The sequence below is a fragment of the Colobus angolensis genome, unplaced genomic scaffold (assembly GCF_000951035.1).
Source record: "Colobus angolensis palliatus isolate OR3802 unplaced genomic scaffold, Cang.pa_1.0 Scaffold514, whole genome shotgun sequence".
NCBI lineage: Eukaryota > Metazoa > Chordata > Mammalia > Primates > Cercopithecidae > Colobus > Colobus angolensis.
The window spans coordinates 1,516,986-1,535,400 of NW_012118644.1; the positions used below are offsets into that span (position 1 = coordinate 1,516,986).

At 39.1% G+C, this 18,415-nt stretch overlaps 1 protein-coding gene across 1 annotated transcript in view; it reads right to left on the reverse strand.

The window, feature by feature from the left end:
• BRINP1 (bone morphogenetic protein/retinoic acid inducible neural-specific 1) overlaps window positions 1-18,415 on the reverse strand; it is a 203,960-nt gene that overhangs the window by 123,641 nt on the left and 61,904 nt on the right. The gene's annotated exons all lie outside the window — the stretch shown is intronic.

Genomic DNA, 18,415 nt, shown 5'->3' on the forward strand with positions numbered 1-18,415 from the left:
GAGACCAGCCTGGCCAACATAGTGAAACCCTGTCTCTACTAAAAATACAAAAATTAGCCGGGCATAGTGGCGTATGCCTGTAATCCTAGCTCCCTAGGAGGTTGAGGCAGGAGAATCACTTGAAGCTGGGAGGTGGAGGTTGCAGTGAGCCGAGATCACACCACCGCACTCCAGTCTTGGCAACAGAGATGAAACTTCGTTTTTAAAAAACACACACACACATACACATTGACGAAGGAAATTTAAAAAGACACAGAAAGGCTGAGTGCGGTGCCTTACACCTGTAATCCCAGCACTTTGGAAGGCGAGATAGGCAGATCACCTGGGGTCAGGAGTTTGATACCAACCTGGCCAACATAGTGAAACCCCATCTCTACTAAAAATATAAAAATTAGCCAGGTTTGTCTGTAATCTTGGCTACTCAGGAGTCTGAGGTAGGAGAATCACTTCAACCCAGGAGGTGGAGGTTGCAGTGAGCCGAGATCACACCACTGCACTCTAGCCTGAGCAACAGAGCAAGACTACGTCAAAAAAAAAAAAAAAAAAAAGACACACATAAATGGAAAGGTAGCACATGTTCATGAATTGGATTAATAATGTTAAAATGTCCATAATACCCAACTGATCTACATATCCAATGCAATCTCTATCAAAATTTTGCATTCTTTATAGAAACAGAAAAAATACTTAAAATATGTATGGAACTACAAAAGACCCTAAATAGCCAAAGAAATCTTGTACAGGAACAAAGATGAATGCATCCCACTTCCTGATTTTAAAATACACTGGCATGTATCACTTAATGATAGGAATGCATTCTTTTTTAGTATTTTTAATTTTATTTTTTAATTTTTAATTATTTACTTTTTGAGACTGGGTTATGAGACTGGCTAATTTTTGCATTTTTGGTAGAGACGGGGTTTCATTTATGTTGCCTAGGCTGGTCTCAAACTGCTGGCCTCAAGCAATCCACCTACCTCGGACTCTGAAAGTGGACAGGAATATATTCTGAGAAATATATCAGTAGATGATTTTGTCATTGTGCAAACATCATAGAGTGTGCTTGCATCAACCTAGATGATATATCCCACTACACGCCTAGGCTCTATAGCATAGCCTATTGCTCTTAGGCTACACATCTGTACAAGATGTTACTTTACTGACTACTATAAGCAATTGCAATACAATGGTAAATATTCGTGTATCAAATATATCTGAACATAGAAAAGGCACAGCAAGACTATGGTATTATAATCATAGAGGACCACTGTCATATACACAGTGTGTTGTTGACTGAAACATCATCATGCAGTGTGTCACTGCATTACAAAGCTACAGTACTCAAAACAGTATGGTACTGGCATAAAAATGAACATACAGACAAAATTGAACAGAATAGAGAGACCAGAAATAAACCTAGGCATATAGTGTCAACTGATCTTCAACAAGGGTTCCAACCACACACAATGAGGAAAAGGTTCTCTCTTCAATAAATGTTGTTAGAAAAACAAGGGACCCACATGCAAAAAGAGGAAACTGCACCTTTATTTCACACCATATACAAAAATCAACTCAAAATGAATTAAGAACTTAAAGGTAAAACCAGGAACCATAAAAACACTGGAAGAAAACAGGGATAAACCTTCTTAACATTGGTCTGGGCAATGATTCTTTTGGACATGACCCGAAAAGCACAGAAAACCAAAGCAAAAACAGACAAGTGGGATTCCGTCTAACTAAACAGTATCTGTATATCAAAAGAAAAATCAACAGGGAGAAAAAGCAACCTATGGAATGGGAGCAAGTATCTGAAAACCACGTATCTAATGAGTGGTTAATTTTCAAAATATATAAAGCATTCAAATAAATGAACAGCAAAAGAAAGAAATAACTCAATTTAAAAATGGGCTAAGGACCTGAATAGCCATTTTTCTCAGGAAGACATACAAATGGCCAACGGGTATACAAAAACATACTCAATATCACTAATCAACAGGAAACCATAAATCAAAACCACAATGAGCTATTACCTTGCACCTGTTAGGATAGGTATTATAAAAATATGAAAAATAACAAGTGTTAGCAAGAATGTGGAAAAAAGAGAACCTTTGTACACTGTAGGTGGGAATGCAAATTTATACAGCCATTTTGGAAAACAGTATGGAGGTTCTTTAAAAAATTACAACTAGAAATAATATATGATCCAGCAATCCCACTTAGAGGTATTTATCCAAAGGAAATGAGATCAGTATGTTGAAGAGCTATCTACATTCTCATGTCCATTGCAGAGCTATTCACAATAACCAAAATATGGAATCCACATAAATGTCCAACAACAGATGCACGGACACACACACTCACCCACAAGCAAAGTGAAATATTATTCAGCCTTTAAAAAGAAAGAAATCCTGCCATTTGTAACATGTATGAGCCTGGAGGACATTATGCCAAATGAAATATGCCAGACACAGAAAGACAAATACTGCATGATCTCACTTGTATGTGGAATCTAAAAGGATCAAACTTACAGAAGCAGAGAGTAGAATGATGGTTGCCAGAAATGGGGGGAGGGGAGAAATGGGGAGAATTTGGTCAAAGGGTACAGAGTTTCTGTTAAGTAAATAAGTAAGTTCTGGAGAGTTAATATACAGCATGGTGACTATAGTTAAAAATGCTATATTGTATTCTCGAAATTTGCTAAAAGAATAATCTTAAGTGTTCTCATCACAAAAAAAGAGACAGAAAATAGTTACTGTGTGGGTGATAGATACCTTAATTAGCTTGATTGTGGTGGTAATTTCACAATGTTTACACATGTCAAAACATCTAGTTGCATACCTTAAGGGTATACAATTCCTATTCATCAATTACACTTCAATAAAACTTTTTTAAAAAAGAGAGAAATGGATAGTATTTTAGCAATTATTCTGTCCAAAACATGAATACTATAGAGGGAATTGAGGCTCAGGTTTATAATGTGCTCAGGTCACACGGTGGATGATACAGTGTTGAAGACAGAGGAGGACACAGGCTCCTTGGTTCCCAAGGCAGCTCTCCCTTCACCTTCTCAGAGCCTTGTATAGCCAGTGGTAGCAAGCACAGACTGTGGAACCAGATTGCCTGGGTTCAAATCAGAGTCATATGACTTCCCAGCTGTGTGACCCTGGCCATATTACTTTTCTGAGCCTCAATTTCCCCATCTGTAAAATGGGTTAAAGGCTATAGCTGTCACAAGGGTCGCACTCAAGTATAAATGACTTAATAGAGCTATATAAGCTTTGGCTATTCATACCATATTCTGTATCATATCAGACAAGTTTATTCATTCCATTCTTTTTGTTTTATATTTCAACTTCCTTTTTGGTTCTGAAATGAACCCTAACTGGATTCTATTTTGGACTTTCTCCCATTATCCTGCTCATTTAGGTTCAACTGGCAGCATCAGGGGTGGGTTAATTATATGGTAAGACACTTCTGCCTCCTGAAGCCCCTGGTCTTTAGTATTCTTTTCCCTTGCCTTTCTAATAATTAATAATAATAATAATAATAATAATAATAATAAATGCAGGTTGAGCTGAAACAGAGAAAGAACTTTGTTCTGTCCGCAGGAACTGCAATGCAATCTCCATTTTTCTTTGCTGACAAGCACCCGGGCCTGGGTGCCCCAGTGCCTTTTCGTAAATCAAAAGAATATTGAACTCATTATATTGAAGCACAAGTTATCCTTTCATCGGTCAATTTGTCTGGGTCAACTATTCTCGCACATTTGTTCTGGACATCTAAAAGATAGGACATCTAACAGTCCGTCTCCAATATTACAACTGCTGCTCATTTTGATATCCTAAAGTGATAATCTGAAATCAGGCCATTTGAATGCAATTATTAGGTACCAAAGCACAATATTCCATCAAAGCAGTGAAAGGAATCCAAAGTCTGTCCCTCATGCCTGTAAACAGGAACAATAGGGCCTATATTTACATGACAGTGTATGGTTTACCAAGCACATTTACTTTCAATTCCTCTTTTGAGTATTACATTCTACAGCTATGTTGGGGGCCGGGAGGCAGGTAAAGATAAATTCCTCTTTAAGGAGAAGGAATTTGAGGCTCAGATCACTACTCAAAGATCTAACAGAATGAAACAAGACTTGAATGCTTAAATTCTTTTACAGATTGAGATTTCTCCCACCCCTCCCCTTCTTCCTTGTGTTTAATGACCAACTTTCAGAGTATTCTCTCAGGTTATTTGAATATGTCAGCACATGACTCAGACTGTGCCTTAACTCCAAGTCCTATCTTTATTCCATGTACCTAGCATCAAATACTCGCAGCAAGGCCGGGCGCGGTGGCTCAAGCCTGTAATCCCAGCACTTTGGGAGGCCGAGATGGGCGGATCACGAGGTCAGGAGATCGAGACCATCCTGGCTAACATGGTGAAACCCCGTCTCTACTAAAAAAATTACAAATACTCGCAGACTCTCAGTCCCTTGACCTATTCTATCTCAATGACCTTCACCCTATTCTTCCAGGCCCCTGCTTCCTGCCATGATTACTCCAGAACTTGCCATCTCCCAACACCCTTCTAACTTTGACATATTGTATTAAAACATTCCAGTTTTTAACTAGTCTATCACAACATTAGCTTTTTCACCTTTTCAGGACCTCTAGGCCCATAACCCTCTCCTTTCCCTTTACGTACTACCTACTACCTGCTTTCTTTTGTATCCAACTTAGATCCAGTGATCCACCTATGCATTTACTTTGAGCCAATACTCTTTTTTAAAGTATTTGTTTTAACTGAGAAGTAAAAATTGCATATATTTTTGGAATACAATCTGATGTTTTGATGTGTGTATACATTGAGGAATGGCTCAATAATATTAATTAATATATGTATTACTTCACATATTTTTGGTGGTAAGAATACTTAAAATATACTATCACAGTGATGTTCAAATGTACAATCCATTATTATTATTAATTACAGTTATTAAGTATAGTCACCATGTTGAACAGTAGATCTCAAATTGATGTTCCTCCTATCTAATTGAATTTTGTATCCTTTGAGAAACATCTTTCCAGTTCCACCACTCCTCACCCTAGATCCTGGTAACCACAATTCTACTCTTTGCTTCTATGAATTTGACTTATTTAGATTCCACATATAAGTGAGTACATGTGGTTATATGTATTTCTGTGCCTGGCTTATACCATTTAACATAATGGCCTCCGGGTTCATCTATGTTGTTGCAAATGACAAGATTTCCTTCTTTTTGAAGACTGAATAGTATTCCATCATGTATGTATACCATATTTTCTTTATCCATGTATCCACTGATGGACTCAAGTTGATTCCATATCTTGGCTATTGTGAAAAATATTTCCATGAATATGGAAATGCAGGTATCCCAACTGCATTACAGTCATTATAAATCAGTGATCACCAACCTTATCCAAGCACTGTTTCTTAATGACCCTTCTGTATTTCCTTAATCATATCCTTCTAAAATTCTTCAGATTAATGATTTCCCAGTTTCCCCAAACACTATAAAAACTTTTGACACTCCACAGTACCCCCTTCCTCAGTGATCGGTTTCACACCCCACTTCACAAAGAGAACAGAAGCCATCAGAAGTCCCTTCAAATCTTCACAAGGGAAATCAATAGATTTATCTGCACCCACACCTCTCCTTCCCTTCTTTCCTCCTATTTCAACAAAAGGTATCTCTTCTTTTACCCCTACCTGTGCTCTTTCTTTTTCCCTTCCTGCTACTTCAGAAATCGCTTCATCAAAAATAACCCCGTTCTGATGGCTAATGGGTACAAAAAATAGAAAAAAGTTAAAAAAGATTTAGTATTTGCTAACACAAGGTGACTACAGTAAAAAATAATTTACTTTTATATGTAAAAATAACAAAAACAGTATAACTAAATTCTTTGAAACACAAAGGATAAATGCTAGAGGTGATGGATACCCCATTTACCCTGATGTGACTATGCATTGCATGCCAGTATCAAAATATCTCATGTAACCCATAGTTATATACACTACTATGTACACAGAAGAATTAAGAACAAAAAATTAAAAAATAAAAGATAATAACCCCACTGTGTCCCACAGTGTCAGTCTCTTCCCTCTCTTAATAGTCCCCTCCCTCTTAAAATCAATGAACATAAATAAAACTTCATTTCACACCTTTGCTTCTTTTCATAGTGATGCTTCTTTTTTAAAATAGAAAAATAATAAAATCTCTACTCCCTTTTTCTCACTTCTCAACCCACTACACTCTGGCTTATATCCCTAACCCTTTACTTAAGCAGCTCTTGCCAAGGTCAAGATTTTATAAAAGACTGTTTTCAGTTCTTGCCTTATGTGCTATATTAGAAACTACAGCTATTGATTACCTAAACCTTCCTTCTTAAAAGATTCATTTATTTTTGCTTCCAAGGTACCGGCCATCCCTGATTTTCCTCCTGTACCACCAACCATTCCTCAATTTCTCAATGCTTTACTCGGCACCTACTAAACAGGTTCCTTTGTGAGTGAGCATAGCTCTAAGGGTTATCACTGGTAACCTGGTAACTATAAATACTGTAACTTTTTATCCCAGCTCTCTCTTTTAAGGGTCAGAACCATTTATACAACCTCCTACTAAGTTTCTATTTGAATGTTCCAGGGAGTTTAAATTCAACATTTTCAGAGGTGGCTTATCATCTTCAAACATGGATAACCTCAAAAAGTCTCCTTGTCTCCCAGGGCTGCCTACACTAATGAAAAGCACCATCACCCACCCAGTTGACCAAGTTAAAAATGTTCCCCCTCTCTTTTCCTTACTTAACCTAGACTCAGTCAATTTATTACTTAAGGTATGGTTTTGCCAGTCCACTTGCTTCTTGACTATTTCTTTCCTGTCAACTTTCATATTCAAACACTCACCAAATACGGAGTCTTTTGTGTTTCCTTAAAGGATCTCAGGTTATGACCATTTATATAATATTTTGAAAGAATAAAATCACAGAGATGAAGAACAAACAAATTAGTGGTTGCCAAGCGTTAGGGATTATGGATGGTAGAGGATGAGAGAGAGGTTTGGCTGTAAAGGGCTAGCACAAGAAACATCTTTGTGTTGAGGGAGTTGTTCTGTCTCTTGATCGCAGTGGTGGTTACATGAATCCACACATATGGTAAAATGGCACAGGACTATAAACACACATTTTACCCATGTCAGTCTCTTGGATTTGATATTGTACTACAGTCACATAAGATGTAACCATTGACGAGAACTAGGTAAAGACTACATAAGACCTTTCTGTACTATCGTAGCAACTTCTTGGGAGTCCATAATTATTTCAAAATTATAACAAATAAATACACATACACATCTCAAACATCAACTGACGCTATTTTATTCCAAGACAGTTTCCTCTCTCACCTGGATGACATACTTTGCACCCTCTCCCATCTTTCCCCCATTAATCTATTCTTTCAATTATAACAGAAGTGATCTTTCTAAGGTGACAACCTGATCATGCTCCATCTCTGGGCAAAACTCCTAGAGCTCCCTATTGTTGTTAGGACGTAGTTCACAAATTGTAGGCTGAGAAGCCACGGAGTGCCACAGCAAACTCATAGGAGCACAGCAGGATATTTTAAGTGTTCAAGGGAAATGAAGGATACTTGACATTTCTTGGGTATCACAAGAACTTCTAACTCGAGGTCGTTCACAGTTTCAACATTAGAACACAATGTATTACTTTCAATGTTAGTGTATCTTTGTGAAGCTGGGTTTCTGGCAGTTGGTACAATTTCAAAGTATTGCAAAAAATTAATGAGGAACAGAAAATGAGGGTTGATTTTATCTAATTGCAAAGTTTAAGAAGTAGTAACTGTGATTATTTAAGAATAAAATGAAAATATTGCCTTTTGTTTAGATTTTCGTGTATTTTTTTTTCAAATGGTCACTAAATTTGTCACAACAAAAATACTTCATTATTAAGTTGTTTGGATCTAACTATTTAATAAACAGTGTTATTGGTTTTTTTTTGTTTTTTGTTTTTTGTTTTGGCCTATGGGAATCATAGAAAACAATCATTGAAACCTTAAGAACACCTTAAAATGAGAAAGTATAGGATCCATTGCCTTAGAATAAAGTCTGAAGTCTTTTATATAACATGTACAGAGCTTCATGACTTGGCCTCTCTGTTGAATTTTCTGGCCTGCATACTAACATCTTCTCTGCCCATTGCAAGCTCAAGAACAAGTATGCCTTCCTCCAAACCCTACTTCAAAACACACACACAAACCTACTTAAAATATTTTCTTGGAATCTTTCCTTAATCTTGCAAGACCAGCTCAGTGCCCTTTCTTTGCACTATTACTCCATTTTATACTTTTTTTTCAACACTCCTCATACTACGTGTCGATTTGGCCGCTTTTAGTCTCTCTCTCCCTCACTACCCTACAAGTGCTCCTGAAGGGCAAAGATGAATAATCCCTTGGTGTCATCAGAGGCTAACACAGTGCATGCACATTAGTAGGGACTCAATAAATATTTGTTGGATTAATGCACAGGTGAGCACTTTTATCTCAAACTGTTTACCAGCATGGAGACTTGTTTCTTTCATATCATTTGTATTTACCTCCTTCTTTCTCATACAAACCACACTCCCCCATGAATGTGATGTAGAACTAGGTGAGCTGGGTGTCATGCTAGAGTTGCAGAGAGACTGTCACAAGTGAGGATGGAGCCTGCACCTTGCTGACTTTCTCTGAACAATAAACCTGCAATTTGAGGAAAAGCAAAATTACCTGAACTCCCCACCCCCACCACACACACACAGACACAGACACACACACAGACACAGACACACACACACACACACACACACACACAGAGTCTGCCTTGAAATGCTGCTGATTGCCATGGATGTGCTTGGGTGAGAAGCAATCCCTGAGGGACAAATGTCCCCTGAGCATTACACATCAAAGACAACCTGGCGAGCACGGTGCAGCAGGAACTAGAAGATGAGATGTCACAGACTGCTCCCATCACCTGGGCTGATTAATAAATTAGACTCTTGCGAATTGGGGGACGTGCACTGTGTACATGAATCAATGTATGCTGATAGCTTAAAGAGACCTTGCCGGTATGGTGTCACATGTTCCTCAGGGCATCAAAAGTCTTTCTGTCTCTGGTCCTCTTTCTTTAGCTTCCTCCTAAAAAGTATCTTCCAAGACTAAGAATGGAGCAAATGCTACCTTTATAGGGCACGTATGCTACAAAGCCCACTAGCCAATCATCCCCACTGCAGTTGTTGGATCTCAAAGTCCCTATTGTAAGACATCTCAGAGTCCCTGTTGCTGGATTTGCAGGGGTGGATACTTCAGGTATTTCTTTTAGCTACTAGTCCTCGAGCATTTGCTCTGTGCTAAAGACTATTTTTTTTTTTTTTTTTTTTTTTTTTTGAGACAGAGTCTCGCTCTATCACCCAAGCTGGAGTGCAGTGGCATGATCTCGGCTCACTGCAACACCTGCCTTCTGGGTTCAAGGGATTCTCCTGTCTCAGCCTCCCAAGTAGCTGGGATTACAGGTGTCCACTACGCACCCGGCTAATTTTCGTAATTTTAGTAGAGATGAGGTTTCACCCTGTTGGCCAGTCTGGTCTCAAACTCCTGACCTCGTGATCCGCCCGCCTCAGCCTCCCAAAGTGCTAGGATTACAGGCGTGAGCCACTGTGCCCGGCCGCTAAAGTCTATCATATATTCTCTTCTTAAATCTTCACAACAATCTTGGAATTTATCTTCATTTTGCAGATGGAGAAGTTGAGGCTCACATGATTTAAGTAACGTGCCTAAGATTTCACGGGTAGGAAGTGGCAGAGCCAGGATTCAAATTAAGGTCTGCCTAAAGACTTGCTAAGCTATAGTGACCATTGTAGGGTTCACATAAGCTTAGACACTAACTTGAAGTTGGAAGTTTCCATCAAGGTGAGCGGGGAAGAGTCAGGTACAGATAAAGGGTGGAATGCAAAGTCTTCCTCCAAGCCAGTCTGGGAATCCATAGCTAATGAGACCCAGTAATTCTTGTGCCCAGGAGGAAGGCCTTGAGAGATAAAGAAATTGCCCAGAGGCAGAAGCCTGAGCATTCTGGTTCCTTTTATTGGAGATACAAAGGTATCCAGTAGCTGTAGAACTCTGCATAAAAGAATGCATCCTGCCACAGGGTGCTGAGAATGGAACTGAAGTCTGTAAGCCTGGATGTTGCACAGGAAAAGGCTGCCTGACCAGTAGGTCCACAGCAGCTGTTGATGGCACTGACTGGTATTTGAGGGTTAATGTAACCCTTCTTCACTGCCTTTGTCTTAGTTCCAGCACTCCCTTTCTCTCCCTTAAATTACTGCCACAGTTTTCTAAGCCAGCTCTCTTTCTCCTTTTCTCCCATTCCTCAGGCTGCTGCCAGAGCAATTCTAACTGTATATCCGTGCATGTCAGCCTCAGGTTTCAAAGCCTTCACCGTTTTCTTTTTGCCCCCATCAGGCAAGACACAGGTTCTGACCTGCTTAACACAAACCCATTGCAAACTCTGCTAATCACACATGGTACAATTTTCCTCTGAGCCAAAACACGACCACATTAGTGCATCAGTATTTTAAAAAATAAATGAATCGTAAAGGAACACATTATATTTGAATGGAATAGAAGATATCTTGATATTTAAGAAGCATCACATGTAGGTTAAGTCTTTTTTTTTTTCGGGGGTTTTTATTTCAATCATATATTTTTATCTATATTTCTCGCTAGGTTTATTGAGTGAGTGTCAAACTCAAATGTATTTGTTCACATGTATTAAGGTCAAAAATGTACGGAAACATCAACAAAGAAAAAACACTGTTCTAAACGGCTATCTAGTAATATTCTGCCAATTCACCAGACTTTAAAGATTGGTTGAAATCCATGTGCTATCTCAAATTTCTTTTGTTGTTGGCTTGAAGCTGCTCTCCAACCCTATGCTCTACTATCAGTACTACTCAAAATATACCCAAAACACATGAAGACGTATAGTTCCAGGCTTTCCCCTGTCTTCTGACTTCGCAGGTGCTATTCCATTTGCCTAAGGTGCTTCTCTCCTCACTGCATTCTCATGAATCCTAATCCTCTTTGAAGCCTATGTTCAAGACGTCTTCCTTTAGCATGCCTTTCCAAACATGCCTCTTCCTCCTCTGCTTCCTCAACTTTGCCACCTCAATGGAATGTAATTTCCCTTTCCCTACACCCACGGAGCATCAGTGGCAACTCTCAAGGCACACGGCACTGTGGTTATTTGTTTTTCAGTCAGTTTCCCCCAAAGAGACCTGAATTCCTTGAGGGAAGGGATCAATGCTTTCCTCCCTCTATCCCCAGGAAATAGTGCAGGGCCTGACTAGTAGGAGTTTAGAGATCAGTAAACATTTTTTTTCAAATGAATGAGTAAGCTGCAGGTGCCCCAGATCACAGACCCAGTCTCCCTTTCTTCTTTGGCCAAGATTTGGAGCACAGTATTTGAAGCCCCAGGGCTTTTCTCCATTTCTCCTCCTAATCTACTGAATCATAACAATCGCTATCTTTAGATCAGTTTAAAGACTCTGTGTCGGTCTGTCCGTAGGAGTGGGTGGGCAAGTAGACCCATTTTCAGACACTGCTTGTGACAAAAGCTGGACAATTACTCTGTAGAAATTTTAGCTAACTATGGTTTGTAACTCACAGAAGTCAGTTCAGTAATGGCATGGGAGCAAAGAGGTAAAATACTGTAAACATACCAATTTGGTAGCAATAAAGCTATCATTTTTAGAATTAGAAGATCAATTTTAAATAATCAACACTAAAGATTATCTTTGAATTGGCACCAAATGGCCCAGAAAAATGTTTGCTGGATATCCTTCTCCACTTCTATCTATTCAGGGAGACCCTGATAAAAAGTTTGGATTAAGCAAGGGATGTATGTGGGCTGGGGGGTAAGGAGAGATGCAGGTTCATGCTTCTCTCCAATGCTGTCAGCCTTTAAATGGCTGAAATTGACAAACATGAATATGGGGCATCATCCCATTCTCATCTTTTAAGTCAACCAGGAATGCTCTGAAGGGAAGAAAAAGTGTCTTTTAACACACTTGGTCTAAGCTGGTTTTTAGTGACACAATCCATGCATATCTGGACCTAACAATGGAGGCTGAATATCTTACTTCCTAAGGAATACTGTAGTCAGAGTCAAAAGGCACTAGAATCTCCAGAAGAAGGAAGAATATTTTTTGACTGGAGAACTAGTTTGCCCTTAACCACTCCCTCTATGCAGGAGAAAGCAAAAATGGATCCACCTCTCTTCACGCATTGAGCTGCCATCCTGGTCTGTGGCCATATCTAAAAACATGGATGATTGTTTCCCCCATTTTATCCTATGGACATACACTCTGGGAATCCAGTAATTACAATGGTACCTATATTTAAGCCATCCCAATTCAAACTCATGAAGACCAAAATCTAAGACCATTTATTCAAGTATTCTTCCCACCACTCTTTTTTTTCTTCTTCCCCAGAAATACTAGTGCAGGATTTCTCAACCTCTACACAACTGAAAGTATGTTGGATAATTGTTTGCTGGAGAAGGCTATCCTATGCATTGTAAGGTATTTAGCAGCATCCCAGATCCCTGCTTACTACCCACTAGATGCCAGAAGCACCCCCAACAAACACCACCACCAGTTGGGTACCAAAAATCTCCCCAAATACAATTGCTAAGTGTCCCTGTAGGAAGCAAAATTATCCCTTACTGACGATAATTTTTTTTTAGCTCCTGTCTCTCCTAGACTAGTTAAATCTAAATACCTGGAGAAAGATCCAAGCATTGGTTATTTTTAACTGTGCAGGTAACTCTAATATCTAGCCACTTATTTGCATATTGAATCAAAATTGTACCTAACTCAACTGTAGTTCTGCCCTCTGTTGAGGTTTGTATATCTATACCACAGGGGGAATGCCAAACTTGGGATTTGAAATGAAAAGGGGAAGGAAGAACAAAAGGGTTGTGATGAGAAAACTGAAACTGCTCATTTTTTTCCATCATAAACCAGGAGGTAGATTTAGACCAAATAACTCAAAGCAAAAGCTTAACAGGAAGATTGGCTTCCTCATCCAGTTAACCAGTTATTCAAAACAAAGAGGTATCCCTTTTAGTGTGCTCTGACGTAGGGTGGAATTCGAAGACACAACACCCAAGCTGTCAAATTTAGGCAGAGCCCACAGTTCCCTGAGCCTGCTCATCAGAATTTCAATTCCGTTGAGAAAAAGAGGTTGTATCGTTAAAAAAGTATGGCTAAATACTGTTAAATAGTCTAATATTAATAAAGGTCTGTGATAAGGGGGCCTGTGTAACTTTGGGTTTTCCATATACAGGTCTATAACATTTGGGAGGCAGCTGGGCAAGGTCAAGGATGCAGCCTCTAGAATCACACTTGCCTGTGACAGGTCCTACTCTATCACAAATTAACTCTTTTACCATGTACAAGCTGTATAAATAGAGAGATAATAGCAATACCTACTGCACAGGATGATTGTAAGGATCAGTTGGAATAATTTTTACGCCAGATAAAGTGCAATGCTAACCACTTCAGATTTCAATGTTAACAATTAACTTGTCACTGTTGTGATGACTATTGCTTCTTTGACTATGGGAGTCATCATGGAAAAACAAATGCGTGTTCTTTTTTTCTAGAAAATATCTTTTAATATTACATTGAACTATAGTTCTCTGTAACATAATTAAGAAATGCTTTATGCCATACTAATAGAAATCTAGTTCTTGTACTGCATGATTTCAAGATTATACCTGGAATCAAAAGGCTGAAGGCTTCTTTCAAGTTGAAACACAAGCCCCTGGAGTGGGGCAAGGGTGGGCTTCTCTCTAAACTCCACTTGTCTGGAAGCTCCTTGAGGGCAGGAATCCTGTTCCTCACAAGATAAACTCCCCGTATACAATATCTGGCACATCTAGATGCTTAATCTATACTCTTGAATGACTGCTGTATACAGACCACATCTCATTCATCTTAGTAGAACCATTCATCCATCCCCAGAAGCATCCATTTAGCCAAGTAGCTTTACCACAAAACCTGTTATTTTTGTGAAACACAAGAAGGAATTACCAGGACAGCAGAGGAGGGCTGAGATCTATACAACTCTGAAATAAATATGCAACACAGCCAGGCAATTAGACTTGGCTTACCAAGATTTGATTTATACTCAACTTTCACGTATATATTTAGAGTTCAAAGGGAGATGCAACGTAAGCCACAAACCACTTGTTCTGCAACCAGCAGGGACAGCCACTCAATATGGAACCACCACTTGTGACATAGTGACCACCATTACCAGAACATCCCCTTTTCCCTGACTCTTCAGATCCAAAGAGTATCATAACTATCCTACTAAAATCATCTGAGAAATAATTGCTAAATTTACAGCACCTACTGATGATCTCACAGTTAGGAAAAGAAAAAAAAACAGAAAATAAAACACAAAAAGGCATTGGAAACACAGGAAAAATCTTTGGACTAACTGACTTTGAAATTACCATGAGAATAAAAAAATAATTCCTAGTAAACAACCAACATCTGAAGTGGAAGAGGGAACCACCATTCTGACATGTCTTTGTGAAGCTCCTGGAAAATTCTAAGCTCTATATATTTGAAATATAAGTTATTTCTCACCCCAATTGCATGAGGCATTTAACATCATCTCAGTTTCATAGATGGGAAAACTGAGTCTCAGAGAGGTTGAAACTTGCCCATGGTCAAAAGAAGCCTGTTGGCATTTGGTAATAAATCAGGTAACTAAGAACCAGGGAGAGTCGTGACAGCATAGAGTTAAGGACCCATGTTGGGAAGTCCCAGAAACCAGCTTTTGAATCCCAGCTGTGCCACTTTCCAGTTGTGTAACGTGAACAATGTACTCTTAGTGCCTTTCTCATTTGTGACATGCGACAATAATAGTATTTCCCTTCAGAATGTGGCTATGAGGAGTTAACAACTAATATATGTATAGTCTTAACAGAAAGTGAAAATAAATTACTTTGTTAGAATGATGATTTAGAACTCTAATGAAAAAAATTCAAGCATAAGATAACTTAAATTTTACAAGGCACTGTCACACAAACTGTATCTCATTGACCTAGTAGGTACGGCAGACATCATTATCCCTTTCTACAGAGGAGGAAATTGAATATCTGAGCAGTCATTTCTATCCATAGAAAGATCAATCTTTGATTATTCACTTTTTATGCCCTCTATCCTTCACTCCTAACTCTGAGCTGGGTGGAGGAGGGGCTGTGGGTTATGTGGGGGTAGGAGGATATATGTGTGTAATCTATTTGGGGGTAGGAGGATATATGTGTGTAATCTATTGGGTTTTTTTTGGTCATCTCTATATTAGCAAATAATAGTACAATTTATGGATAATGATGGGTGTTAAACTCCAAAACAATAAATGTATGCGTGAGTGAATGCTGCATACATGAATTTGCCCAAGATGAGAAAGCTGGAAAGAGGTTACAGAATGAACAAAACCTGAATCTCTAGACTCCAGACCCAAAATCCTTTCCACTACCACATGCTGTGTTTTCAAATGACAATATTTCACAGAATCATGAAATTTCAGAGGTAAGAAGGACCTTGGAGACCACTTCGGCTAGCACTCCCATTTTACAGAAGAAGAACCAAAGGTTCAAAGGAGTTCCATTAGTTGACAAAAATTACACAACCAGGAGATAGGAGAGCCGGATCAGCACCCGAGTTCCCTGACTCTGAGGTCAAAAGTGCTCCCACTGCACCCTGGCAGATTCAAGAGCAGAAAACTCCCCCAAGCCTTCAGGTGGCAACTCAAGTTTGTGAGTGACAGAGCATTTACATCATGCACTCAAACGAATGCACATGTGCACACTGTTGCTTGGCTTGTAAAGCAACACGAGAAGATGTTTCTGCTGGGTTTTAATTAAACAGGTTCTCATTGTTGTCACTAGCAGTGACTTGACCATGATTCTATGAGCAGAAGCCAGCCTCTGTGTGCAAAGGCAGGAGAAAGAAGATGGCCTTAACCTAGTTAAATAAGGAGAGAGAGCTTCTTCCCAGTTTCTTTCTGAAGCGTCCCAGTCACCCTGGGTTCCAAACAGGATTCTGGGGAGGAGGGAACTGGTGGAAGCTTGAAGTCTCAGCAGATCAGTAAGGCTGGCTCTCTAGCATCAAAAAATGTAGCACTATTGTAGTCAGGCCTTTCTCTTTTTATGATGAAAATGTCAAGTTTGTAATGTGCTGTGTCCATGCTAGCATACAGGAAGACAGGCACAATGGAAATTGCCTATGGACATGCTTTGTGGAAACGTCAGTGTTTCAACAAAGTGGCATACAGGAAGGAAAAAGTATCAATTCACAATTGCCCCAGTGATCATGTCCTAGTTGGCTTTTGCCCTGATCAGCATCTGGATGAGCACATGTCTCTGGGTGCATATTTGCATATGGGTTCACATGCACATTATGACAAGAGTTCCGCCTAATCCTCAGACATTGTAGGTGCCAAATCAATGTTTGTGGTATTTATGATTTCCCAGTTATACCCATCCTGCACATTTTTCTTTATAGCACTTACTATACATAGAAATATGCATGTGTTTAATTAAGGTCAGTCTCTCCTATGACAGAAACTATTATATTTATTTTACTCATCATTATATCTTCTGCCCTAAACATAGTGTTGAATCTGTAGCTGGTGCTTAATAATTATTTGAGGATTAAATGAAAGAAGGAATGAATAACTAGACAACCAGGGGCCTAACTTCTGGGTTGAACTCCGTCATTTAATTAGCCATTTGACTTTGGTTAAATATTAAATGTAATTTTGGAGCTAGACAGGACCTCAGAAAACAACTTATTGGATGATTGCAAACTTTGTTTTAGGAGTAGAATCCAAAGTAAACCATACATGAAATCTTAACACAAAAGCAGATATAAACCTTCTCTAGTATAAGGGAGGTGTAGGGTTCAGAATCCTGCCTGATCATCTCTTTGCTACGCTCCCCAGATTTCAATGGTTTCTATGGCTACTTTAATCAATCCTCAGATTTTTGAATAACATAGGTTGAAAACTGCTGATCTACATCAGCCCTATCATTTGATAAATGAGGACAGTAGAATGCAAAAGATGAGGGAGCTTACCTAGTGTCACAAGACAAGTGCATGAAGAACTGAAATCAGTATCCAGAGGTCTTAATCCCCCATTCTCATAGCAACCTTTTACTTCTCAACATGTCTAAAACAACCCCCCAGATGTATACAAATGATTGCAAAGAAAAATTTTTGGAAAAAGTTTCTTAGAGCTCTGCAGCACTCCGCATTTGGAAGCTATACCGGGGAGGCAGCCAACAGAGTGGTTGGAAGGAAAGCACTGGGGTCAGGTAAATCAGTGTGTAGAGCCTAGTTCCACTCCTTACTGGATGGATGACTTATAGCAACACACTCAACCTCCAAAGTCCTGATTTTCCCATCTGTAGAAGCCACTGCCCATCTCATAGAGGAGGTTATGAGGATTGAACATCCTCCATTCATGGCACATGATAAGTGCTCACTAAAAGGATGCTACTGTTGAATATTCTGAATCTGTGGTTCATTCAGGGTACCTCTTATTTCAACAGCAATAACCAACACATATGGATTATCTAACATGGACCAGAGTTCCCTTTATAAAACTGCATTGTAGCCACCACCATGTGATATTATAACTAGTTAACTTCCTAAGACCACACCTAACTACACCTGAGAGAGTTCTTTGCATTCTCTTATTCATTTAAGTCCACAGCATTCACTGTGTGTTTATGGTAACAAGGCAGAGCAAAAATCACTCTGGGGATCTAGAAATGAATTCTGTACAAGTCATTCCCTCAAAGAGTTTCCAGTTAGATGCGAAAAATACACAAGAATGCACTCTAATTCCAAATGATTTTAAATTAAAGAGGTGTCAGTGTACAGAGCTGTGGATATATCAAAGATGTGGCGGTTAAGTGGAATGTGAAAACTCTAAAATAGTTTCAAAGAGGAAAAATTTGGGCTAAGTCTTTTTTTGGATGAGTAGAATGTCAATGGTCCAAGAACCAGTACAGACCTGCTCAAGAAAAGGTTTCCTTTTTCTCAAAATGTTTGAATGTATTTGGGTAGGATATTAGGTACATCAGCAGCGTTTTCAAAACAACGTTACTTATACTTGATGTGGTTGACTAAAATTATGATATGGATGCAGATAAACCAGATTCTGAATCCCAGTCCGACCACTTCTAACTGTATGACATTAGCCATGTAACTCAACCTAGCTGAGGCTTGATGACCTAATTTGTAAAGTGGGAAAA